Here is a 26,880-nt window from a genome sequence, read left to right as displayed (position 1 = left end):
CCACAGGCGCCGCCCAGAAGGGACATTTCTTAAACTGATAGAGGCCATCTACAGCAAACCCACAGCCAATATCGTATTGAATGGAGTTAAATTGAAATCATTTCCACTCAGATCAGGAACCAGACAAGGCTGCCCATTGTCTCCACTGCTCTTTAACATTGTAATGAAAGTTTTAGCCATTGCAATTAGGGAAGAAAAGGCGATCAAGGGTATCCATATAGGGTCAGAAGAGATCAAACTTTCGCTCTTCGCAGATGATATGATTGTATATGTGGAAAATACCAGGGATTCTACTACAAAATTCTTAGAAGTGATCAAGGAATACATCAGCGTCTCAGGTTACAAAATCAACATTCATAAATCGGTAGCCTTTACATATACCAACAATAGTCAAGCTGAAAAAACAGTTAAGGACTCTATTCCATTCACAGTAGTGCCAAAGAAGATGAAATATTTGGGAGTTTACCTGACAAAGGACGTGAAAGATCTCTATAAAGAGAACTATGAAATTCTAAGAAAAGAAATAGCTGAAAATGTTAACAAATGGAAAAACAATACCATGCTCATGGCTGGGAAGAATCAACATTGTTAAAATGTCCATACTACCCAAAGCAATATACAATTTTAATGCAATCCCTATTAAAGCTCCACTGTCATACTTTAAAGATCTTGAAAAAATAATACTTCGTTTTATATGGAATCAGAAAAAACCTCTAATAGCCAAGACATTACTCAGAAATAAAAACAAAGCAGGAGGAATCACGCTACCAGACCTCAGACTATACTATAAATCGATAGTGATCAAAACAGCATGGTATTGGCACAAAAACAGAGAGGTAGATGTATGGAACAGAATAGAGAACCAAGAGATGAATCCAGCTACTTACCGTTATTTGATCTTTGACAAGCCAATTAAAAACATTCAGTGGGGAAAAAGATTCCCTATTTAACAAATGGTGCTGGGTGAACTGGCTGGCAACCTGTAGAAGACTGAAACTGGACCCACACCTTTCACCATTAACTAAGATAGACTCTCACTGGATTAAAGATTTAAACTTAAGACATGAAACTATAAAAATACTAGAAGAGAGTGCAGGGAAAACCCTTGAAGAAATCGGGCTGGGCGAGTATTTTATGAGGAGGACCCCCCAGGCAATTGAAGGAGCTTCAAAAATACACTACTGGGACCTGATCAAACTAAAAAGCTTCTGCACAGCCAAGAACACAGTAAGTAAAGCAAGCAGATAGCCCTCAGAATGGGAGAAGATATTTGCATGTTATGTCTCTGACAAAGGTTTAATAACCAGAATCCACAGAGAACTCAACCGTATAAGCAAGAAAAGAACAAGTGATCCCATCGCAGGCTGGGCAAGGTACTTGAAGAGAAACTTCTCTGAAGAAGACAGGCGCACGGCCTACAGACATGAAAAAATGCTCATCATCTTTAATCACCAGAGAAATGCAAATCAAAACTACTTTCAGATTTCATCTAACTCCAGTAAGATTAGCCCATATCTCAAAATCCCAAGACCAGAGATGTTGACGTGGATGTGGAGAAAAGGGAACACTTCTACACTGATGGTGGGAATGTAAATTAATACGTTCCTTTTGGAAAGATGTTTGGAGAACACTTAAGAGATCTAAAAATAGATCTGCCATTCAATCCTATAATTCTTCTACTAGGTATATACCCAGAAGACCAAAAATCACATTATTAACAAAGATATTTGTACCGGAATGTTTATTGCAGCCCAATTCATAATTGCTAAGTCATGGAAGAAGCCTGAGTGGCCATGGATCCACGAATGGATTAATAAATTGTGGTATATGTATACCATGGAATATTATGCAGCCTTAAAGAAAGATGGAGACTTTACCTCTTTCATGTTTGCATGGATGGAGCTGGAACATACTCTTCTTAGTAAAGTATCTCAAGAATGGAAGAAAAGGTATCCAATGTACACAGCCCTACTATGGAAGTAATTTATGGCTTTCATATGAAAGCTATAACTAGGTTATAACCTAAGAATATGGGGAAGGGGGAGAGGGAGGGGAGGGACGGAGAGGATGGGTGAAGGGAGGGTGATTGGTGGGATTACACCTGCAGTGCATCTTACAAGGGTACACGTGAAACTTAGTAAATGTAGAATATAAATGTCTTAACACAATAACTTAGAAAATGCCAGGAAGGCTATGTTAACCAGTGTGATGAAAATGTGTCAAACGGTCTATAAAACCAGTGTATGGTGCCCCATGATCACATTAATGTACACAGCTATGATTTAATAAAAATTAATTAATTAATTAATTAATTAAAAAAAAAGAAAAAGGTAAAATAAGCCAGCCCATGCATCATAGAAGAAAAAAACATTCATAATTCAACCCAACTAGTAGCCATTATCATTTCCTGTTACAAGGTTTTCCCACTTTTTTTTTAGACAGAGCCTCAAGCTGTTGCCCTGGGTAGAGTGCTGTGGCATCACAGCCCACAGCAACCTCCAACTCCTGGGCTTAAGCAATTTCTCTTGCCTTGGCCTCCCAACTAGCTGGGACTACAGGCACCTGCCACAATGCTATTCTTTTTTTTTTTTTTGGTTGTAGTTGTCGTTGTTTGACAGGCCCAGGCTGGCTTTGAACCCACCAGCTCTGATACATGTATGTGGCTGGTGCCTCAGCTGCTTGAGCTACAGGCACCGAACCACCATGTGTGTATTTTTTAGCTACCTTAATTTACCCTGAAACCTGCTGTTTTGATTCATTGTATCATAAATGTTTTGCAAAGTTGCTATATTGCCTATGTGCTCATTATTATAGCTATGTAATGTTCCACCAAGTGAAAAACTATAATTTACTCAACCTCAATTTTCATTCAAAAAAGGGAACAACTGTTTCCCATTTCCATGATTACAGATGATCCCAAAAGAAACATCTTCTATGCCTGTGACAAAATAATTCAGCCCTTTTCTTTTCTGAGACTATTTCCTAATAAGACTTTTTACTGAATTATTCCAGAAATAGAATCATTGATATCTCCAAGTAACGGTTAAAAAAAAGAAAAAAAAAAAAGTACCCTCACTGGACCAAAGAATACAATAGTCTTAAGGCTGTTGGTGCAGACTCCTCTGGGAAGATGTGTCATGTGGTGCCTTCCATCTTGAACACATTCCCATAGTGGCCGCCATGACTCCAGTGCCCCTCCTATATGGTCTAGCCTCACTCACACCACCCCAGCTACAAATCCACTCAAGAACACCCTTCCTGGATGGTGCGTGTGGCTCAAGGAGTAGGGTGCCAGCTCCATATACCAAGGGTGGCCGGTTCGAACCTGGCCCTGGCCAAACTGCAACAACAAAAAATAAATAAATAAACAAACATTAAAAAAAAAAAAAAAAAAGAACACCCTTCCTGATATCCCCCATACCCACCATCACAACTTAATTTTGCAATCTCAGGATCAGTGAAAAACAGATTCTAGCCCACAGTTGTAAACTCTCAACTGGAAGAGTCAAGATCTGTCAGACCAATTATCTGTCTGATGAGCTTTTGTCCACTCCCCATGAACTTCTGAAAGCCTGCCCAGGAGCCCTAAGAGCTTCTCCAGTCAAGATGTCAAAGGCACTTGGGCTGGGCATGGTGGTGGTGGCTCATGCCTGTAATTCTAGCACTCTGGGAAGCCGAGGCGGGTGGATCACCTGAGCCCACAGGTTTGAGACCAGCCTGAGCCAGAGTAAGACCTTGTCTCTAAAAATAGCTGGGCATTATGGCAGGTGCCTTTAGTCCCAGCTATGTGGGAGGCTGAAGCAAGAGAATCACTTAAGCCCAAGAGTTTGAGGTTGCTGTGAGATGTGATGCAACAGTACTCTACAGAAGGCAAAAAAAGATGGCAAAGGCAGTGCTCTGCTGCCTTCCCCGGAGCTCCCCTCCTGCTGGTGCCTGACCCCACCACTGCATTGTCTGCCCTGTATAGACACAAACCCTTCAGGCCAGGCAGGCCTCTGGGGCTTGGGAAAGCAGCCAATTGCCATTTTTTAAAGCATCATCAAGGAAAAGCCAGAGGCTGATGCTGGGAAGTAAGGCCATGTGAGGACAGGCAAGGCTGTGTGGCTACGGTTTTTCTTGGTTTCCCTGGAGCTCAACTTCCTGAGGAAGAGATGCTGACACACAGCAGAAGCAGGAAGACTCTGTTCCTCCTGACCCCCTGATGGTCACTTTTGTGAGGCTAAGGCTTGGCAAACTCCCTGGCCTCACAAGGTCTTCCGGGCCAGCACCACATGAATTGTTCATGTCTTCTGGGCCAAATCCAGTCCCAGGTGAAGGATATCCCTACACGGATGTAAAGCTTGACAGCCAAAGTAAACGCTGTCTCCCAGGTGTGGGTGTCTGGCTTCAGTCGTGTCAGCTGAGCTGAGTCTGGCTCAGTTTGGGCGGCTATGTGGCTAAATGGCTCCAGCAAGTGACACGGTCTGATATTTGACACTCCCCTCCCACTCTAGAACTGTAGCTCTGTGACCCACCCTTGCACAGGAAGCAAGCTCAGAACTACTAGAACGTCCAGACCCACACTGATGGGGTGCCAGGCAGGCAGGGGGAGCCAGTAATCCCTGGGGTGCCTGTAACATACTCACTTATCACACCCTTGAGTGATCGGCTCAGAACAGACATCAGGATCACTGTCCAGGAGTGTCCTGGGTTCACTTTTGTTGGCTGGGCCTTCGTGCCATTCTCAGCAATGTAGCCAAGCACCAGCCTCAGGGCTTAGCTGATCCGTGGCTGGTGGGCTGACAGCATCCATGTGTCCCTGGGATTAAAAGATGAGGCCTTCATTAGCTTCAGCTGCCCCCTGCAGCTCCAGGGCAAACACTGTAAGGGCCTGGGCTCTGGGTTCAGAATCAGACACTTATCCTGCCCTGGCCACCAGGGCCCCTCTCCTGGAATCTGCCACCTCCTCTGTGCCTTCCTGTTTGCTTAGGTCTGATTAATCCAACCACGTGAGTCTGGTATAGTCCTGAACAATCCATACGTGGGGTTGGGACTTAGGGTTTCTTGCACCACGACAGAATGCATACACACTTGTTAATCTGAGAGGAGATATAATTTTAGAATCTACTCCCACTCTCATTTGGCTTCAAATTACACTCACCTTCACCCTATAGAGGGTATGTTTGTTTTCAAGGGCAGTCAAGAACCCCATGAGAGGCAGACAACACATGACATTTTGTTCTAGCATTTTGGGAGTCAAGAACCACCACACACAGACAGTAACAAGCAAACAAATGCACTGTGTGCTAAAACCCCTACCAGCAATTCCACTAGCCTAAGGCTACAAGTTGACATAAGTCTTACTTTATAATGCTCTTTGACATGTAATTTTTTTTTTTTTGAGACAGTCTCATTCTGTCACCCTGGGTAGAGTGCCATGTTGTCATAGCTCACAGCAACCTCAAACTCTCAGGCATATGCAATCCTCTTGCCTCAGCCTTCAAGTAGCTGGGACTGCAGGCACCCACAACATCTGGCTATTTACAGATGAGGTCTCGCTTTTGCTCAGGCTGGTCTTGAACTCCTGAGCTGACGAGATCCATCCGCCTCAACCTGCCAGAGTGCTAGTATTACAGATGTGAGCCATTGCACCCGGCCCCCATGTACATGTTTTTTAAAATAGCCCTAAGACTTGAACACTTGATGGAGGTGCCAACATTTTTTGTTTCAATATTAAGGCACTGGCTCGGTGCCCATAGTTCAGTGAGTAGGGCGCCAGCCACATACTCCAAAGCTGGCGGTTTCCAGCCTGGCCCAGGCCTGCTAAACAACATCAACTGCAACCAAAAAATAGCCAAGCGTTGTGGCCCAGGCATTGTGTAGTCCCAGCTACTTGGAAGTCCGAGGCAAGAGAATTGCTTAAGCCCAAGAGTTTGAGGTTGCTGTGAGCTGTGATGCCACAGGATTCTAACAAGGGCGACATAGTTAGAGTCTGTCTCAAAACAACAACAACAAAAAAATCAATATGAAGGCACTGAAGCTTCTCAGAAACCCCCATGGATACAGCACCACCTGCATATACCCACAGATAACACTCAGGTCCTACAGGGCATACCAGCCACTCAGAAGCTAAGAACATTGTGTGGCTGGGGGTGAGAGCTGACAGCCTCCCGTGCATGGCCAGGCAGGGTGGAGCAGAGGTGTCAAGCTCCTGCTGAAGCCCACGCCCACCTTCCCCCAAACCCAGGCTCTCCAAGTGCAGGCAACTTGAGCCTTTGCTCCCTATGCTTACAAGCTATGAGGCAGTAGAGAAGCTGAGGAGAAATGAAAGGCAGGAGTTGGGAACCTGAAACCCCATGTACACGTGTGCTTTGGGGAGAGGGGGTGCTTCCCCTGGGTCTCCCTCAGGGCCTCTGTGCTTAGAGAAGTGCAGTGGGCTGCTGTGCTGGGCCTCACTTCTATCCCTCCCCAGTTTCTCCACAAACAAGACCCCGCAGGGCCTCCCACCTGTCTGTCCTCATCCCTCCTCCCAACCGGGCTGAAGTAAGGTTCACTTTGGCACATACCTATCACTTTGAGGAAAGGGCTTTAAGGAGACCTTCCAACACCCTTCCTTCTGACCCAGTTCCTGGGAAGTTCAAGTCTACCTATGGGCACTTCCCCTTTGGGAGGCCCTAAACAGGCCACCTTAATAGGACAAGTCAAAACAGAAACAGAAACCAACGACCACATCCTGCCACATAGCCTGCCAGTTACTGCAGTCAGTCCAAAAAGTCCTGTTGCTTGCTGAGGTGCTGCCCCAGCAGATGAAGCCCCAGCAATCACAACTTAGGGCTCTAAGTCCCTCTTAGGGCCAGCCTCTCACTGGACACCTCCTGCTTCCTGGTCTGTGGGCTTTTCCCCCAGGAAGCTGGCAGAGGAGATGAGATGATGTTATATCCAAAGCCCACCTCTTTTTCCAAGTGCACAAGCTGTTTGCAGACCCGCCACACACACACACACACACACTTCCTGGCCCCAAGAGAAAATCCCAGAGGACAGAAGACATGAAACTCCTTGGTAGACTATACACCCTGAGAAGTTTTTGGAGCATATGAATACAGGAAGAGCCCTTACAGTAACTAACATGTGGGTAGAAACTTTTATCATGTCTCATGATTCTCTCAAGACACCTGTGGGACAGGGAAAGCAGAAATGATCACTTCCACTTTTTTTTTTTTTTGACACAATCTTACTATGTTACCCTCAGTAATATGCTGTGACATCGCCGCTCACTGCCACCTCTAACTCTTGGATTACGCAATTCTCCTGCTCAGCCTCCCGGGTAGCTGGGACTAAATGCACCCGCCACAACACCCAGCTATTTTTTGGTTGCACTTGTCATTATTATTTAGCTGGCCTGGGCCAGGCTTGAACTCGCTAGCTTCGGTGTACGTGGCTGGCGCCCTACTCACTGAGCTACGGGTGCCAATCCACTTCCTTTTTTTTTTTTTTTTTGTAGAGACAGAGTCTCACTTTACCACCCTTGGTAGAGTGCCATGATGTCACAGGACTCACAGCAACTTCCAGCTCTTGGGCTTTTGCGATTCTCCTGCCTCAGCCTCCCAAGCAGCTGGGACTACAGGCACCCGCCACAACGCCCGTCTATTTTTTGGTTGCAGTTCAGCCAGGGCTGGGTTTGAACCCGTCACCCTCGGTATATGGGGCCGGCATCCTACTCACTGAGCCACAGATGCCACCACCCACTTCCATTTTTGAGATGAAAACACCAAGGTTAGTCAGGCACCATGGCTCACACCAGTAATTCCAGCACCCGGTAGAATGCTTGAACTCAGGAGTTTGAGACTTGCCTGAGTAAGAGTGAAACCACGTCTCTCTTAAAAATAGAAAAACTATGGGTGGCGCCTGTGGCTCAGTGAGTAGGGCGCCGGCCCCATATACCGAGGGTGGCGGGTTCAAACCCAGCCCCCGCAGAACCGCAACCAAAAAATAGCTGGGTATTGTGGCGGGCGCCTGTAGTCCCAGCTGCTCGGGAGGCTGAGACAAGAGATTCACGTAAGCCCAAGAGCTGGAGGTTGCTGTGAGCCGTGTGATGTCATGGCACTCTACCGAGGGTGGTACAGTGAGACTCTGTCTCTACAAAAAAAAAAAAAAATAGAAAAACTAGCCTGACATTGTGGGGGATGCCTGTAGTCCAGTTACTCAGGGGGCTGAGGGAAGAGAATCGCTTGAGCCCAGGAGTATGAGGTTGCTGTGAGCTGTGACGCCACGGCACTCTACCCAGGGGGACAGATTGAGACTCTGTCTCAAAAAAGAAAAAGAAAAAAAGAAAACACTGAGGTTCAGGACATTAAGAGACATAACAAATCTACACATGTGAGTTAAGTCACCCTTTCCCCATACAGCGTGACTTCCAATTGCTTCCCACCTGAATCTTATCATTAAGGCACATGTGGGTCTTCAGTTCAGTGTAATCTACTTAGTCATTCCATAAGCCACCCATTTTGCAAAGATACAACTGAGATTTGCCCATCAGCTTCTCTATCAACCTGCCGTGGTGCTCTGGGAGCGAGAAGGAGCAGAGACCACTGCTCAGTTTTAAGCTCTGTCATCTCTCTTGCCTTCTTCTGCAGCCATCCCCTTCTTCCTCTTCCTAGCCTAGTCATTCATGGTGCTGACCCATGTCCTCTGTATCATTCCTTCACTGAGGTTCCCCACACTGGACTTTAACCGTCTTTGTATTGAAACACATTGTCTCAGACAGCACCTGTGGCTCAGTGGGCAGGGCGCCAGGCCCCATACACCAAGGGTGGTGGGTTCGAACCTGGCCCCGGCCAAACTGCAACAAAAAATAGCCGGGCGCTGGGCGGCGCCTGTGGCTCAGTCGGTAAGGCGCCGGCCCCATATACTGAGGGTGGCGGGTTCAAACCCGGCCCCAGCCAAACTGCAACCAAAAAATAGCCGGGCGTTGTGGCGGGTGCCTGTAGTCCCAGCTACTCGGGAGGCTGAGGCAAGAGAATCGCTTAAGCCCAGGAGTTGGAGGTTGCTGTGAGCTGTGTGAGGCCACGGCACTCTACCGAGGGCCAGAAAGTAAGACTCTGTCTCTACAAAAAATAAATAAATAAATAAATAAAATAGCCGGGCGCTGTGGCAGGTGCCTGTAGTCCCAGCTACTCAGGAGGCTGAGACAAGAGAATCGCCTAAGCCCAAGAGCTGAAGGTTGCTGTGAGCCGTGACACCACAGCACTCTACCAAGGGTGATGATTCTGTCTCTAAAAAAAAAAAAAAAAGTTGTCCCACCTTGAAATTATTTCTTATGTGTCTATTTTCCCCTTTACACAATGAATTCCTTGAGACCACAGAATTTCTGTCGGATGGATGGATAGGTTAGGTGGAGGAGGGTCCATCTATATTCATGGGTGATAGAATCATCCAGTGTCACTAAGCGCAGTAATCTGTGGCATTTGTAATTTCTAGGCCACCATCCTGGAAGGGCTGTCTCCCACAGAGCACCATGAGCACCGGTTTAGAATGGCCAAGGTTGCCTCTGCAAGGTGAGGGAAACAAGGAGTGCTTGCTCTCCTTCCTCCCTTCCCCAGAAGCCACAACATGGACTTCCGGGATCACAGGTGTGAACCTGTGAACCCACCACCTCTGGCATATGGGGCCAGCGCCCTACCCCTTTGAGCCACAGGTGCCGCCCCAAGCAATTCTTCAGCAGACACTAACAGGGCATCCCAAATTCCATTTTACCTCTGATGCTATCTACCCTGAGATACCCATCTCGAAGTCTCAGACCTGCAAGGCTGCCCCACTTGAGATGCTAATCATAAGCGGTAGGTCTCATCTACACTTCTGCTCTCTAGGTTATAAACCAGGGGTCCCAGGACACCCTCCTTGGGCTCAATTAATTTGCTAGGATGGAATAAAGACTAAAGGAAATGCTTACCTTTACCAGTTTATTACGAAGAATGCAGGTGAATAGCCAAATGAACAGGCCAACAGGGCAGGGCACACCAGTACCTCCACCTGGCCAGGACCCCAGCAGCAAGCTCTTCAAACCTTCAAGAGTGTTTAAGTAGCTTCCTGGAGGCTGGTGGGCGGGGCTAAAAGTTCCCACCCTCTAATCCTCTAATCATTTGGTCTTTCTCAAAGTCTCTTCATTAGCATAAACTCCAGGGTGCTCTAAGGGGCTTATTATAAATAACAAAAGATACTGCCATCATTCAGGAAACTCCAACTCAGGACAAAGACCAAATACATTTCACATTATGTCATACGCCCCCACCCAGGTGCCCACAAAGTAAAGAGAAGATGCCCAGGGACCCCCTGGGGATCCCTCTGCTTACTCAAGGGCCCCAGCTCTTCCCACATAACGCAGAACAATTGCTTTTACTTATCCTGTAGTAAGACCAGCCCTGAACACAAATGGATCCAGCAACTTCCCAAACCAGGGAGAGACCACGCTCGGCTCGGCTACAGATGCAGTTGGTATTCCAAACCTCCAGGGAAAAGCTGTGTCTGGTCAGCTCTTCCTGGGACGCTAGGAGGAAGACCAAGCCCTAAGCAGGCTGGTGGAGGGAGAGCCAGCCTCACCCCGTGGGCGCTGTCCTTCTGCTCTGTGCCCCCTCAAGCTGAATGTGGAATCTGCATCACCCTGCATGCCCAACGTCTTGCCAGGAAGCTACCCAGTCCTGCCACTCTCCTCTGCTCTTATCCTCCCCATCCAGCTCTACTCTACCTTAGGCACTCCTCCCAATGTCCCCCTCTAAGCAAACTCTGATTACTCAATTCTGACACCTTGGAGGGTGGTCTCTGGCCCCATGCTTCTCTCTCTCACCATCCCCAGGCTGGTGAGCGGCTGCTCTGCTCTGGACAGCTGCTGGGCTCTCTAATTAGCTTCTTGGCCACAGTCCCAGAGCAAGGCATGTGTTACTGTAAAGAGCGCCTCCCCCTACTTCATCAATAGTCCCCTTTGCAGGTCCCATCAGGCAGCAGCAGAGGGGCCCTAGAATCCTCCTAGAATGACAACAGCATGCCTCCTCTTGGCCAGAAGAGGCAGCAACCTCACAGTTAGGCTGGCAGAGTGACCAGGGATTTATCAGGGTTCTCCCCATCACTACCCATGTCCTTGGGGTGTCCACAGGTTACCACTTATGCTATGCCTTCAGGGGCAGTGGGGACACTGAAGGTGGAAAGAAGCCCAGTAGGTCTCTCCAAAGGTAGTGACACCAGGCTCTGCTTTCCACAGCCTTGCACAGCCAAGTCACCCAAGAGATTGCTCAATACCAAGAAGGCCTGTGTTGCTGGTTTGTTTATTAAAGGTGTATTCCAGAAGCCAACAGATGTTTGTGTACCTGCCAACAGCCAGGCACTGTACTGTGTATGAACAGGGTGATGCCACAGGTCAATGGGAGACAGACAGGTGAGCAGGCCATCACACCCGAAATTTCTGATCTCATGCCCTGAAGATGCAGAAAGGCCTGGTGGAAGGGCAGAAAGAAACTGGACGCTGGAGGGCAGGTCTTAAATGTTAAGGAGGTAGCATTTAGACGTCTTTCTTGTCAGAAAAGACAATAAGGAGCCATGCTGAGAAGCTTGGGGAAAGCATTTCAGGCAAGGGAACAGTAAGTGAAAAGACCCTGAAGTAGGGGAAAGCTAAGCGAGTTTGAGAAATAGCAGGGCCAGAGTAGCTGTGGCTGTGCTACCACTGATCCCTGCTTGCTCGGGTGCACACTGACCCTGCTGGCCCAGCCACTCACAGCATCATGTTCCCCTGGCCTGGACGCAAGCAGAGCTCATCCTGGGACTTTCATGGGAATGACCAGAAAAAAGGCACTCCTTTTTCACTGGACTTGGAGCTATAAGGATATATATAAGTCTAGGGCGGCGCCTGTGGCTCAGTCGGTAAGGCGCCGGCCCCATATACCGAGGGTGGCGGGTTCAAACCCGGCCCCAGCTGAACTGCAACCAAAAAATAGCTGGGCGTTGTGGCAGGCGCCTGTAGTCCCAGCTACTTGGGAGGCTGAGGCAAGAGAATCGCTTAAGCCCAGGAGTTGGAGGTTGCTGTGAGCTGTGTGATGCCATGGCACTCTACTGAGGGCCATAAAGTGAGACTCTGTCTCTACAAAAAAAGAAAAAAAGGATATGTCTAAAGTGGATGGGGTGAAAATGGAAGCAGTCTGAGAGCAAATCACAACCGTATTTGTATGAACCCTGGATCCAGCTATTAAGGATGACCCAAATGGAGGTTGAGAGCACCTGACACCACCTGTCAAGCAATGAGTTTCCCACTTAACTGAAAACAAAGGGTATTAACAAATTAGGACCACTGGCTGCATTTATTTATGTATTTATTTATCTATGAGTCAGGGTCTTGCTATCACCCAGGCTGGGGTCCAGTGGTGTGATCATAGCTCTCTGCAGCCTTGACCTCCTGAGCTCAAGCTATCCTCCTACCTCAGCTAAGACTACAGGTATGTGTCACCCTGGCAATCAAGCACTGCCAATCTACTCCCCAAAAGACAGACCACAAATCCATCATGATATATGGTCTTTATCTAGACTTTGTCATGTCTCCTTGATTGCTTAGAGAAGACAACATGCCTAACTCTTGCCAGCAACTTGGCATACCCTAACCATCTTTTGCGAACAGGACTCATGAAAACTAGAGACAAAGCATAGCCAAGAATAGGCCTGATAGTACAACAAATAGATTGGCTGGGCTAGGTGGTGCATGCCTGTGATCCTAGCACTCTGGGAGGCCAAGGTGGTTGGACCGTTTGAAGTTAGGAGTTCGAGACCAGCCTGAGCAAGAGCTAGATCCCGTCTCTACTAAAAATAGAAAAACTAGCTGGGCATGGTGACACACACCTGTTAGTCTCAGCTACTTGGGAGACTGAGGCAAGATGATAGGTTGTGCCCAAGAGTTTGAGGTTGCTGTGAGTTATGATGACACGGCACTCTACCCAAGGTGACAGACTCTGTCTCCAAAAAATAAATAAAAATAAAAATTCCACACCATTTATTGCTGACTTTTCATGTGCTGGGCAGCTTCCACTCAGACCATCTTATCAGTCCCTCCTGCAAGTCTACTCAGCAAGCATCAATCCTGATTTACTCAAGGGGCAAGTGAAGCTCAGAAAAGTTAAGGATCTTGCTTAAGGCCACAGTTCGAAAATAGGAGGGCCAGATCTCTCTGCTTTTTCATGTGGACAGAAAGCAGAGGGACTTGATTTATCTATGGCAATGGGCCACATACCAGACAATCTCAGATAAGCTGCCCCCTGGGGCTTGGGAGAGTTGCCTTCCAAAGGTCTCCTCACCAAGGCCAAAGGCTAATTCTGGAAAGACACCACATCTGAACCACAAGAGGGCCACAGCAGATAAGATAAATCTGGCAGGTTTAAGGGGCAGGACAAAGACGAGCAGCATTTCTCCTTGGGTAGAGGGGAGGCCATGATCCAAACTGTGTTTGTTTGTTTTGTTTTTGTTTTGAGACAGAGTCTCACTATGTTGCCCTCAGTAGAATGTCATGGCATTACAGCTCACAGCAACCTCAAACTCTTGGGCTTAAGCAATTCTCTTGCCTCATCCCAAGTAGCTGGGACTACTTGAGTCATCACCTCATGACTCTTGCCTCATCCCAAGTAGCTGGGACTATAGGTACCTGCCACAACGCCCTGCTATTTTTTGTTGAACTTGTCATCATTGTTGTTTAGCTGGCCTGGGCCAGGTTTGAACCCACCAGTTTTGGTGTATGTGGCTGGTGCCGTAACCACTGTGCCACGGGTGCCAAGCCAAACTGCTTTCTTTCTTTTTTTTTTTTGAACCAGAGTCTCAAGCTGTCACCCTGGGTAGAGTACTGTGGTGTCACAGCTCACAGCAACCTCAAACTCTTGGGCTTAAGCGTTTCCTCTTGCCTCAGCCTCCCAAGTAGCTGGGACTACAGGTCTACCCCACAATGTCCGGCTATTTTTTGTTGCAATTGTCATTCATGTTTTAGCAGGCCCAGGCTGGGTCCGAACCCACCAGCCTCAGTGTATGTGGCCAGCGTCCTGCCCACCGAACCATGGGCACCGCCTGATCCAAACTGTTTTTGAAAGTTATTTGGACCATGCATTCATTATCTCTGCATCCCCATATCCTGGATAATACTTGACACTGAGAAGGACTCACTCTCTAGTTGGTTGCTGACCGGGAGGAAGGCAGGGTGCAGGCCCTCAAAGCGCCAAGGGAGGCTGGCCAAAAGGAGCCTGAAGTTCAGTAGCAGAGGGAAAGACTGAAGAATGAGAGCTGTTCTGGGGGAGCCCTGATGACTGCTGTTTGCCCTCCACCTGGCCCAATCTGGACTTCCCTTTCCATAAGTAACAGTTCACAGGAAGGGACCAGCAACCCCAAACCCTGCACTCAACCACTTGCTGGACAGCTCCATCTACCGAGAATGCACAGAGCTTTACAGCACGCTCAAAATATGACTCCAAACAGCAGTTAGGCAAGAGTAATTAAAGGGAATGTTATCTCATTCAGTCTCTCATTAGCCACGTAATTAGGCTGCTGAAAATAATTAACATTCCTTTTGACAAAGGAAACAAAGGACCCATTACATTCATTAGGACAGCCTCAAACCAGCCTGAGGAAGGCAGAGAAGAGAATTTATAAATAAGACCAGAAGCGGTTACATAGCTTTCTCAAGGTCACAGTGCTAGTATGTGTCAGGTGTAGGATCTGAAGCCAAGCAGTGTAGATTCTATGCTTCACCAGAGGAGGAGCTCTGGGAGCTCCAAGTTTGGACCCAGCAGATCTGAGTACAGGAGGGTCCCTGAATTGGTGGTGACTGGATTTGGAGCAGCCAGGCCGGCACCCCCCAACCCCTATCATGCTCAAGACACTGGAGTGGAGGGACAAGGGGACACCCAGACCAGGTCCTGCAGTGCCCTGCAGGCACATCCCACCCTTCTGTCCACAAGTAATGGTGGCTGTCTCTGTTGCACAGAGTTAGCATTGTCCCCCAATCCCACAGTGGGTAGGGCGCCAGCCACCATGAGAAGCGTGCATAACCAAGGCTCATCTAACATTTGACAGGTTGTGGAAGAAGCACCAAATTTAGAAACAGGAGAAAGTATAGCTAGGAAACAAAATTAATAGCACCAATAATATAAAATGTTTTAAAAAGTATTATCAACATCCTCTGAAGGATGAGAGGGACTACCATGCTTATGAAACAAAGCAATACTGTTACCAAAAAAAAAAAAAAGTTAAATATCTTCAAAATAAAGGAAATACACCACGGTTATCTCTGGAAAAAAGGGTAGAGTGACTTATTTAAAACACTATATAATTGTCCCTTGATATCTACAGGGGATTGGTTTCCACCCCCCAGGGATATCAAAATCCCCAGACGCTTAAGTCCCTTATATAAAATGTGTAGCACTTGCACGTAACCTACACACATTCTCCTGTATACTTTAAGTCATCTCTAGATTACTTATAATATCTGATACGATCAGGGGTGTCCAAGTGAAAGCCTGTGGCCTGCATGTGGATTAATGAATTTTTGCTTATCTGTGGCAGTGGATATCATGAAAATTAGTCATGAATCTTTTTTTCCCACTAATCAGCTTTCATTACTGTTTTGTGTATTTAATGTGTAGCCCAAGACAACTCTTCTTCCAATGTGGTACAGATAAGCCAAAGGTTAGACACTCCTAATAATTGTTATACTGTATTGGTTTTTTATGCTTATATTTTAATTGCTGGGTTTTTTTTTTTTTTTCTTTTGAGACAGAGCCTTAAGCTGTCACCCTGGGTAGAGTGCCGTGGCATCCCAGCTCACAGCAACCTCCAACTCCTGGGCTCAAGTGATTCTCCTGCCTTGGCCTCCCAAGTAGCTGGCACTACAGGCGCCCGCCACAACACCCGGCTATTTTTTTTTTTAGGTTGCAGCCCATTATTGTTGTTTGGTGGGCCCAGGCTGGATTCCAACCTGCCAGCTCAGGTGTATGTGGCTGGTGCCTTAGCCGCTTGAGCCACAGGCGCCGAGCCATTGCTGTTTTTTTATTCAAAAAATTTTTCTTTTTTTTTTTTTCTTTTTGACAGAGCCTCACTTTGTCACCCCTGGTAGAGTGCAATGGCATCATAGCTCACAGCAACCTCAAACTCTTGGGCTTAAGCGATTCTTTGCCTCAGCCTCCCAAGTACCTGGGACCACAGGCACCCACAACGCCCAGCTTTTTTTGATTGTACTTATCATTGTTGTTTGGCAGACCCGGGCTGGATTCGAACCCACCAGCTCTGGTGTATGTGGCTGGCACCCTAGCCGCTGAGATACAGGTGCCAAGCCAAAAAACATTTTCTTTTTTTGAGACAGAGTCTCATCCTATCACCCTGGGTAGAGTGCCAAGGTGTTATTACACCTTATAGTGACCTCAAACTCTTGAGCTCAAGCAATCCTCTTGTCTCAGCCTCTCCAACAGCTGGGACTACAGGTGCCCACCATAATGCCAGGCTAGTATTTCTATTTTTTTTTTTTTTTGTAGAGACAGAGTCTCACTGTACCGCCCTCGGGTAGAGTGCCGTGGCATCACACGGCTCACAGCAACCTCTATCTCTTGGGCTTATGCGATTCTCTTGCCTCAGCCTCCCGAGCAGCTGGGACAGGCGCCCGCCACAACGCCTGGCTATTTTTTGTTGCAGTTTGGCCGGGGCCGGGTTTGAACCCGCCACCCTCAGCATATGGGGCCGGCGCCCTACTCACTGAGCCACAGGCGCCGCCCCTAGTATTTCTATTTTTAGTAGAGACAGGGTCTCACTCTTACTCAGGATGGTCTTGAACTCCTGAGCTCCAGTGATCTACCTACCTCTGCCTACTAGAATGCTAGGATTACAAGAGTGAGCCACTGTGCCCCGCCTTTTTTTCAAATATTTTCAACATTCAGTACGTTGAATCTGAGGATATGGAATCCCTGGAAACAATAGAGGGCTGACTGTATATTTCTACTTTTCTAAACTTCCTATGCTGTATTACTTTCAGAATTGGAAAAGTTATTTTTTAAAACTGGCACGAGGTAGGTGGCACGAGGTAGGTGCTGGATAAAATTTTGTCGAACAAACTACTTTCCAAGTAAAAGGGGGGCAGATCCTATCCCCTGCACCAGCTGTTGGTGCTCTCCAGGCTGGTCCATAACTGGCTGTCCCCCAATCACACCATCCATTCTCTTGCCTCTAGGTCTCTGCCTACAGGGTCCCCCACCTGGAATGTCCTTATTTCTTGTCTGTGTTTACCTGCATTTGCCAATCCTTCTATGTCCCCTCAGAGACCCTCCTTAACCCAGTTTGATCCTTCCTCCCCCAAACTGCTTAGAGCACCTAGTTCTCCAGGGTTGTGGGATAGCTCTGGTTGAGTTGTCCTGTGAATCACAGTATTGACAACTTATCCCTTACCTTTCAGCGAGTCAACTGTTGTCTCATCAACTCTATCGTAGGCTACTTAAAGACACAGAGAAACACTCCTTCCTTTTATACTCCCACTGTGCTGAAATAAAGCTGAGAAGCTTTTGCAATAACATTCTTATACGTCAGTTAAGTGAATGACGAATGAACTATTGTTTCTCATGGAAGAGGAAAACAATTATGGAGTTGAAGTTACTCACTAGGGCTGGAACCACAAGGAAGGGGAAATAGTAAATACACAGTGAAGAAACTGGACAACACCTTGATGGGGTGATCAAACTTAACACCACACACACATAAGGGCAAATGGACATCCAGTGCCTTTAGATGTGACATACTGAAAAGGACACAGCATCATTCATGTGTTTTCCAGCCAGGAATGTACATATAACCCAGAGCCTAAACATGAGGCAACATTAGAAAAATCCAAAAAGAAGATTCCATTTTTCAAATAGGAGAGGCTTGGAGCCTGTGGCTCAGTGGTTAGGGCCCTGGCCACATGCACCAGGGCTGGTGGGTTCGAACCAGACCCAGGCCTGCTAAATAAACAACAACAAAAATAGTCAGGCATTATGGCGGGTGCCTGTAGTCCCAGCTACTTGGGAGACTAAGGCAAGAGAATCACTTAAGCCCAAGAGTTTGAGGTTGCTGTGAGCTGTGATGCCATGGCACTCTACCAAGGGCAACATAGTGAGACTCTGCCTCAAACAAATAAATAAATAAATAAATAAATAAAATAAAATAAAAATTTTAAAAAGGAGAGGGCCAGGTGCAGCGGCTCACACCTATAATCCTAGCATCCTGGGAGGCTGCAGTGAATAGATTCCTTGAGCTCAGGAGTTCCAAGACCAGCCAGAGTAAGAGGGAGACACCACTTCTACTAAAAATAGAAAAATTAGCTAGATGTGGTGGCAGTTCCCTGTAGTCCCAGCTACACAGGAGGCTGAGGCAGGAAGAGGTTGTTGTGAGCTATATAGTGATAGAATAAGACTCTGTCTCTAAATAAATAAATACATATAAATAAATTTTTAAAAGGAGGGGGCGAAGCTATATTCTTCAAAAATGTCAGTGTCATAAAAGACAAAGAAACGCCACAGAACTATTCTAGATTAAAAGAGACTAAAGAGAAATGACAACTAAGTGCAGAGTGTGATCCTAGACTGGGTCCTCTACTGCAGAATGCTGTCAAGGACACAGGGGTCAACTGACAAAACCAGAATATGAGCAGAACAGCAGAAAATGTACTGTCTCAGTGCCAACATACTCGAGGTTATATAAAAGAATATCCTTACTCTGGGCAGGCACAGTGGCTCATGCCAGTAATCGTAGCACTTTGGGAGAGCTAGGCAGGAGTATTGCTTAAGGCCAGGAGTTCAAGACTAACCTGGGCAACATAGCAAGAACTTCTCTTTACAAAAAAAAAAATCCCTATCCTGGGCGGCACCTGTGGCTCAGTGAGCAGGGCACCGGCCCCATATACCGAGGGTGGCGGGTTCAAACCCAGCCCCGGCCAAACTGCAACAAAAAAATAGCCAGGAAAAAAATAAATAAATAAAAGAGGAAAAAAAAATAAATGTACTGCAGTCTAAAAAATAAATAAAAAATAAAAATAAAAAAATAGCCGGGCGTTGTGGCGGGCGCCTATAGTCCCAGCTGCTCGGGAGGCTGAGGTAAGAGAATCACATAAGCCCAAGAGCTGGAGGTTGCTGTGAGCCGTGTGACGCCATGGCAGTCTACCGAGGGCAATAAAGTGAGATTCTGTCTCTACAAAAAAAAAAAAAAAAAATCCTTATCCTTGGAAATATGTTTGGATAAAAGGCCATGATATAGCCAACTGACTCTTTTTTTTTTTTTCTTTTAAATTTAGCCTGGGCACTCTGTTGCCCAGGCTAAAGTGCCATGGCATCAGCCTAGCTCATAGCAACCTCAAACTTCTGGGATCGGGTGGCACCTATGGCTCAAAGGAGTAGGGCGCTGGGCCCATATGCCAGAGGTGGTGGGTTCAAACCCAGCCCCGGCCGAAAACTACACAAAAAAAAAACCAAAAAAACTTCTGGGATCGAAGTCATCCTCCTGCCTCAGCCTCCTCAGTAGCTGGAACTACAGGCACCCCCTACAGTGCCCTGCTAATTTTTCTTTTTTTCGAGACAGAGTCTCAAGCTGTCTCCCTGGGTAGAGTGCTGTGGTGTCACAGCTCACAGCAACCTCAAACTCTTGGGCTAAGCGATTCTCTTGCCTCAGCCTCCCAAGTACCTAAGACTACAGGTGCCCACTACAACGCCGGGCTATTTTTTTGTTGTTGCAGTTGTCATTGTTGCTTTAGCTGGCCCAGGCCAGGTCTGAACCTGAACCTGAGCACCACCCCTCATTTTCTTTTCTTTTTTTTTTTTTTGTAGAGACAGAGTCTCACTTTATGGCCCTCGGTAGAGTGCTGTGGCCTCACACAGCTCACAGCAACCTCCAACTCCTGGGCTTAAGCGATTCTCTTGCCTCAGCCTCCCGAGTAGCTGGGACTACAGGCGCCCGCCACAACGCCCGGCTATTTTTTGGTTGCAGTTTGGCCGGGGCCGGGTTTGAACCCGCCACCCTCGGTATATGGGGCCCGCGCCTTACCGACTGAGCCACAGGCACCGCCCCCTCATTTTATTTTCTAATATGACAGTGCAGAATTTTCCTAGTTAAAGAAAATTATGAAATGAATTTTTTTTTAATTTAAAGAATTTAAACTATAGGCTGAGTGCCCATAGCACAGTGGTTACAGCACAAACCACATATACCTAGGCTGGCAGGTTCAAACTCAGCCTGGGCCAGCTAAGCAACAATGACAACTGCAACAAAAAAATAGCCAGGCCTTGTGGTGGGCACCTGCAGTCCCAACTATTTGGGAGGCTGAGGCCTACTTTTTCTATTTTTAGTAGAAGTGGGGCCAAGGCTGTCTGGAACTCCTGATCTTAAGCAATCCTTCTGCCTTGACCTCCCAAAGTGCTGGGATTCCAGGTGTGAGCCACCTCGCCCGGCCTAGGGAGCATCCTCTTTATGGTACCAAAAGAAAAGAAAAAGAAAAAAACTTATCCAGAGAAAGAACACAAATGATAAAGCAGGTAGGGAGAACAAAATGTTTGTAGGAAAGCAGTGCAACCACAAAAGGGACCCTCCCATTACAACAGGGGTGGGGTACAGGTGGAACATAGAGGGCAAATCCAGGGAAACAACATTGGTCATTAGAGGTCTGCACTGGGCACAAAAATTCCAGCTCTAGGATTTCTGCCTGCCAAAATGTCCCTCATGGAAACAGTTTCTCTCCCAATTTGGCCCTTTCTTTTCTTGCTTCTCTGTTACATCTCCTCTCTCTTCCCCAAATCAGAAATCCTCCAGGTCTCCATCCCAATGCCAGAAGACAGGGTTAAACTTTGAGGTCTGTTAGTATGTGTGATTAATTAATATCTCCTGCCAATATTTTGACACTTGTTTTGTCCACAAGCCTATAATAATGAGTCATGCTAAACGTGTTAAACCACAGCCTTCTGAGGTATTTTTTTTTTTTTTTTTGAGACAGAGTCTCACTTGGTCACCCTTGTTAGAGTGCTGTAAAGTCATAGCTCACAGCAACATCAAACTCTTGGGCTCAAGTGATCCCCTTGCCTCAATTTCCCAAGTAGCTGGGACTACAGACATCTGCCACAATGCCCATCTATTTTTTAAAGACAGAGTTTTGCTTTTGCTCAGGCTGGTCTCAAACTCATGAGTTCAGGCAATCCACCTGCCTCAGCCCCCCAGAATGCTAGGATTACAAGTGTCAGCCATTGCACCCAGTCTTAGCCTTCTGAGTTTTATCTGATCCTTCATTTCCAAAAATTTCAGTTCCAAGTCCTAGTCACACTAGCTAACTTAGGCCTTGGGGTCATATTCCTCCCTTCTGAAGTCTCATGCAAGTGGATGCCCCATTTTGACACCCCACCCCTATCACCATCACCACCACCTAATTCCAAAGTAAAGCCCCCAGACACAGGTAAAATCCCCTTCCTTAGGTTCACTGTCGCAGCTGTGTGTGGCTAGACAGCTGACAGTGTCTTTAAAGAGACTCGCTGAGAGCTAAAGAGACTCAGGCAAACCATCCTATTGTATTATACAAATTCATTTAGTTATTAATTCAGAAATCCTTTTATGCCTCTTTTATGTGCAGACCACTGAATGCTGGCGTATGAATGCCAAAGCACAAAGGTGGGGTTGATTGTTTTTTATAATATTGTAAATTATCCTATGACATCAAACATTGGAAAACTAATAATAACTAACATTCTTATAGCTCTTTTTACTTAAAGGAGCCTTTTCAAGTTCATCTCATTATGCACGCATTCATTCACACGTTTATTAAACATTTACTCAGTGCCTATTCTGCGCCACCAGGGACATGCTCTAACTACAAAGTGGAAGGCCCCAGGCCAGGCTGAAGGAAGCTGACATTCTGTATGGTCCTGGATTATCCACTGGCACAACATATGCTTGGGGCACCAGTCACAATGGGGAGCCAAAGAAAATTATTTTATTTATTTTTTGAGACAGAATTTTACTTTTTCACCCTGGGTTGAGGGCTGTGGCATCATCATAGTTCGCAGCAACCTCAAACTCTTGGGCTCAAGTGATCCTCCTGCCTCAGCCTCCCAAGTACTCCCAAGTAGCTGGGACTACAGGTATATGCCACAACACCCCGGCTAGTTTTTCTATCTTAAGTATAGATAGGGTCTCGCTCTTCCTTAGGCTAGTCTCAAACTCCTGAGCTCAAGGAATCAACCTGCCTCAGCCTCCCAGAGTGCTAGGATTACAGGTGTGAGCCATTGTGCTTGTCCAAGAAAATTATTTTGAAGAGAAGAAAACGAGATTAGGTATGGTGGCTCACACCTATAATTCTAGCACTCTGGGAGGCCAAGGTGGATGGACAGCCTGAGCCCAGGAGTTCAAGACCAGCCTGAGCAAGAGTAAGACCTTGTCTCTGCTAAAGACAGAAAACCTAGCAGGGGCATTGTGGCAGGAGCTTATAGTCCCAGCTACTTGGGAGGCTGAGACAAGGGGATCGCTTGAGCCCAAGAGTAGTTTTGAGATTGCTGTGAACTATGACACCATGGCACTCAATCTCAGGGTGGCTGAGTGAGACTGTCTCAAAAAAAAAAAAAAAGAAGAAGAAGAGAAAATGAGAGAGAATCAAAAAGATGCTATTACGGCCTCAGTGCACATATAAATTTTCTGGTTTCTAAAAATATAGCTTTAGGGCTCAAGCAGCTAGGGTGCCAGCCACATACACCTGACCTGGTGGGTTCAAATCCAGCCCAGGCCCACCAAACAATGACGGCTGCAACCAAAAAAAAAAGATAGCTGGGTCATTGTGGCAGGCACTTGTAAGTCCCAGCTACTTGGGAGGCAGAGGTAGGAGAATCGCTTGAACCCAGGAGTTGGAGGTTGCTGTGAGCTGTGATGCTATGGCACTCTACCCAGGGCAACAGCTTGAGGCTCTGTCTCAAAAAATAAAAAAAATACAGCTTTAGGTTATAACTTAGAATTATGTTAATTTATTTTTAATTACTTATGGGACCTTAATGTCATCTGTGCTGAGGGCCTCTAAAGGCCTTAATTCAGCCCAATTAGTAAATCAGGGGTTTCAATCCTAAATGCTAACAAGGGTCAAGCAGCCACCCCAAGTAGGGCAGACTATTACCCACAGACTCAGTGAATGGTCGAGAGGGGAAGGGGGACAGAGGAGTGCGGATGACTTCTGACTTGGACAGCTCGTGGATGGGACATTCATTGTGGGGTACACACCAATGCTCCAGGCTGTCCTTGAGGTTGTGGGAGGGGAACACAGTAAGCCACGATCCTGAAGGCAGATAGGACACATGTGTCATCATAATCCCCTTTACAGAGAGAGGCCCCGGGCACACAGAGTAAGTTGCCTAAGGTCATACAGATAGTGAGATAGTGTAGCCTAGAACACAGGTCTCCCAGTTCCTAGTCCTAGGTCCTTCTCTTAGTGCAGGAGAGGTGAATCACAAAGGATAGCTCTGTCAGTGCCACGGTGAGTGGGGAGCATTATAGGAACTTAGAAGTGGGGAATGCAATCCCCAGATGGCCCAGTTCTACTGGACATCACAGAGGTATTATCTATGTCTAGAAACTAACTCCCTGTCTGAAATATACATAGGGGATTTTTTGCGTGGTTTTTTTTTTGTTTGTTTTTTGTTTTTTTTTTTTTTGTAGAGACAGAGTTTCACTTTATGGCCCTAGGTAGAGTGCCATGGCATCACACAGCTCACAGCAACCTCCAACTCCTGGGCTTAAGTGATTCTCTTGACTCAGCCTCCCAAGTAGCTGGGACTACAGGCGCCCGCCACAACGCCCGGCTATTTTTTGTTGTTGCAGTTTGGCTGGGGCCGGGTTTGAACCCGCCACCCTCGGTATATGAGGCCGGCACCTTACCGACTGAGCCACAGTTGCCACCCTTTTTTGCGTGGTTTTAACATATGCCGAATTATCCAGGAATGCCATTAGCATGCAAAGTGAGCAGATACTGCACTTTCTGTTCTTTGGCACTTTACCAAGAATGGTTCATCATTTTGGAAAATCACATCAACCCCAGCAGCACCTCTCCTGGCATTTGATTCACCCACACAGTCCACCTGTACCACTCGGGTATTTGCGGAGATTATTTTCTCAATGAGTCTATGTAAAGATGCAAGCATCTGACTGCATCCTTCAGTCTTCTTGCGGTCATGCACAAGCAATTACTTATTAGAATACATATTATCAGAAACTGATATTGTAAGTCTCCCTGCCCTTTCTCTCTCCCTTCCCCACCCATCCTCTCAAAGTCAGGATCAAGTTCTCCAAAGTTTTCCTTTATCTGCCTAAGATTCAGAGCTGCTACAGGGAACAATTATTCTTTCTTCCCCTTCCTGTAAAACCAAGAATGTAAACACACCAGAAAACCACTTTTGAACAGACCATTTACAAATTAATCTCTGTTCGTGGATCCATTCGTTTCCCTAGTAATCCTTTATTGTCCCCCAACAGAATTCCTCTTCTCCCCTCTCCTATTACCTAGTATACATATATATAAGCTTCTGAATCCCACTGGGGGGTTGGCAATCACTCTGTGATTCTCCCTGTGTACATGTTTTTAATTAATTAATTTATTTATTTATTTTTTGAGACAGAGTCTCAAGCTGTCTCCTGGGTAGAGTGCTGTGGCGTCACTGTTCACAGCAACCTCAAACCTAAGCGATTCTCTCGCCTCAGCCTCCCAAGTAGCTGGGACTACAGGCGCCTGCCACAACGCCTGGCTATTTTTGGTTATAGTTGTCATTGTTGTTTGGTGGGCCTGGACTAGATTTGATGTATGTGGCTGGTGCCTTAGCTGCTTGAGCTACAGGCTCCGAGCCCCTGTGTGCATGTTAAATAAATCTGTATGACTTTTCTCCAATTAATCTGCCTTTTTTTTTTTTTGGTAGAGACAGAGTCTCACTCTATTGCCCTCGGTAGAGTGCCATGGCATCACACAACTCACAGCAACCTCCAACTCCTGGGCTTAAGTGATTCTCTTGTCTCAGCCTCCCAAGTAGCTGGGACTACAGGCGCCCGCCACAACGCCCAGCTATTTTTTGGTTGCAGTTCAGCCGGGGCCGGGTTTGAACCCGCCACCCTCGGTATATGGGGCTGGCACCTTACCAACTGAGCCACAGGCGCCGCCCTTAATCTACCTTTTTAAATTGACGACAAAGCTTCCCATCAGCCCCTACAGTATCATAACTAATTTTCCCTTTATTTCTCTTTTGGAGTACAGTTGAGGCATTATAGTGACTCTTAAAAACTTATGTATATAGGTAGGCCATATGATCTATGAATTTCTTTTTTTCTTTTTTGGAGACGGAGTCTCACTTTGTCACCCTTGATAAAGTGCTGTGTTGGCACAGCTCACAGTAACCTCAAACTCTTGGACTCAAGCATTTGCCTCTTGCCTCAGCCTCCCAAGTAGCTGGAACTACAGGCACTTGCCACAAAACCTGGCTATTTTTAGAGATGGGTTCTCACTGTGGCTCAGGCTGGTCTCCAACTCTTGAGCTCAAGTGATCTATCCACCTTAGCCTCCCAGAATGCTAAGATTACAGTTGTGAGCCACCGAACTTAGCCAACCTATGAATTTCTTTTCTTTTTTTTCTTTCTTTCTTTTTTTTTTTTTTTTTTTTGAGACGGTGTCTCGCTCTGGCTAGAGTGCAGTGGCATCATGATAGTTCACTTCAACCCCAAACTCCTGGGCTCAAGTGATCCTCCACCTCAGCCTTCCAGAGCAAAACAAAGTCTTCTACTGGTATCAACACAAAGTTCCCAAATGATGGGTACAGACAATGTGGTCAATCTACAGGGCATACAAAGACTATTCAGTTGGGTGGGCACCTTTGGGAAATGTTATTTCCCATGATTAATTCATATTATGTTATATGTCAGCATTTTCCAGCATAACAATGGGTAGAAAACTACAAATCATCTGTAGGGGCCAGGAAAATGATAAATGGTTCAATGTCTGGAGGCAAAAATGTATTTAGATGGGCAGCACCTGTGGCTCAGTGAGCAGGGCGCCGGCCCCATATGCCGAGGGTGGTGGGTTCAAACCCAGCCCCGGCCAAACTGCAACAAAAAAATAGCCGGGCGTTGTGGCGGGCGCCTATAGTCCCAGCTGCTCGGGAGGCTGAGGCAAGAGAATCACGTAAGCCCAAGAGTTAGAGGTTGCTGTGAGCCGTGTGACACCACGGCACTCTACCCGAGGGTGGTACAGTGAGACTCCGTCTCTACAAAAAAAAAAAAAATGTGTTTAGATGAAGTCAGAGAAATAGGCGCCAGGTCTGTGGAATATCTTCCCTAATGGACAAGAAGATGAGTAAACAATATGTAAGAGGATGCTTAAGGATATTTACGGAAAATGCTGTATCGTGAGGAATCATGAACAGAAATAGGGACAGAGAAGTGATCATCCCCGAGGACCTCCAATAGGTTAAAAAGGAAGGGCCAGAGGTATTTATGGCTCAGACTCTGGGAGGGGCTGGTTATTTAATAGTGAGGGGAAGGCAGCCTCAATTCCCACAGGCATGGCCATCACTGCTAAACAGGGACAAAGGCTAAAAGAAAAAACAAAGAGGGGATAGCTGATTCATGTGCCCCATAATCTGAGGACATCTGAGGGTAGGGAGATTGGAGGGGACCAGCCTCCTGGCTGGTGGAAGGTCCAGAGGCAAGGCTTTCCTAGAGCTCCAGCACCGACACTGGTAACTCTGAGTCGATCATTGTTTCTCCCAGTTTCCGTATCAAAGAAACAAAATGCAATAGAACACTTTAGATTCCATCATTGTGCGTGTTTGTATTGTTCTTATGTTTTTCCATGTGCATTTATACTTCTTCTAAATTTTA

The 26,880-nt window shown here is 46.6% G+C and overlaps 1 protein-coding gene across 3 annotated transcripts in view; it reads right to left on the bottom strand.

The window, feature by feature from the left end:
• The window catches only part of TMEM229B (transmembrane protein 229B), a 49,373-nt gene that overhangs the window by 10,020 nt on the left and 12,473 nt on the right, over positions 1–26,880 (bottom strand). For 2 of the 3 annotated variants that reach the window (XM_053601706.1, XM_053601705.1), the window contains exon 2: positions 4,626–4,798. The gene's annotated coding sequence lies outside the window, so the exon portion shown is untranslated. Of the gene's footprint in view, positions 1–4,625; positions 4,799–6,545; positions 6,660–26,880 lie in introns of those variants that run through there. The other variant, XM_053601707.1, reaches the window with a different exon arrangement.

Source organism: Nycticebus coucang, chromosome 9, assembly GCF_027406575.1.
Source record: "Nycticebus coucang isolate mNycCou1 chromosome 9, mNycCou1.pri, whole genome shotgun sequence".
Lineage (NCBI taxonomy): Eukaryota > Metazoa > Chordata > Mammalia > Primates > Lorisidae > Nycticebus > Nycticebus coucang.
Note: the sequence above shows the minus strand (reverse complement) of the source record. Positions and strands in the feature narration are given on the sequence as shown.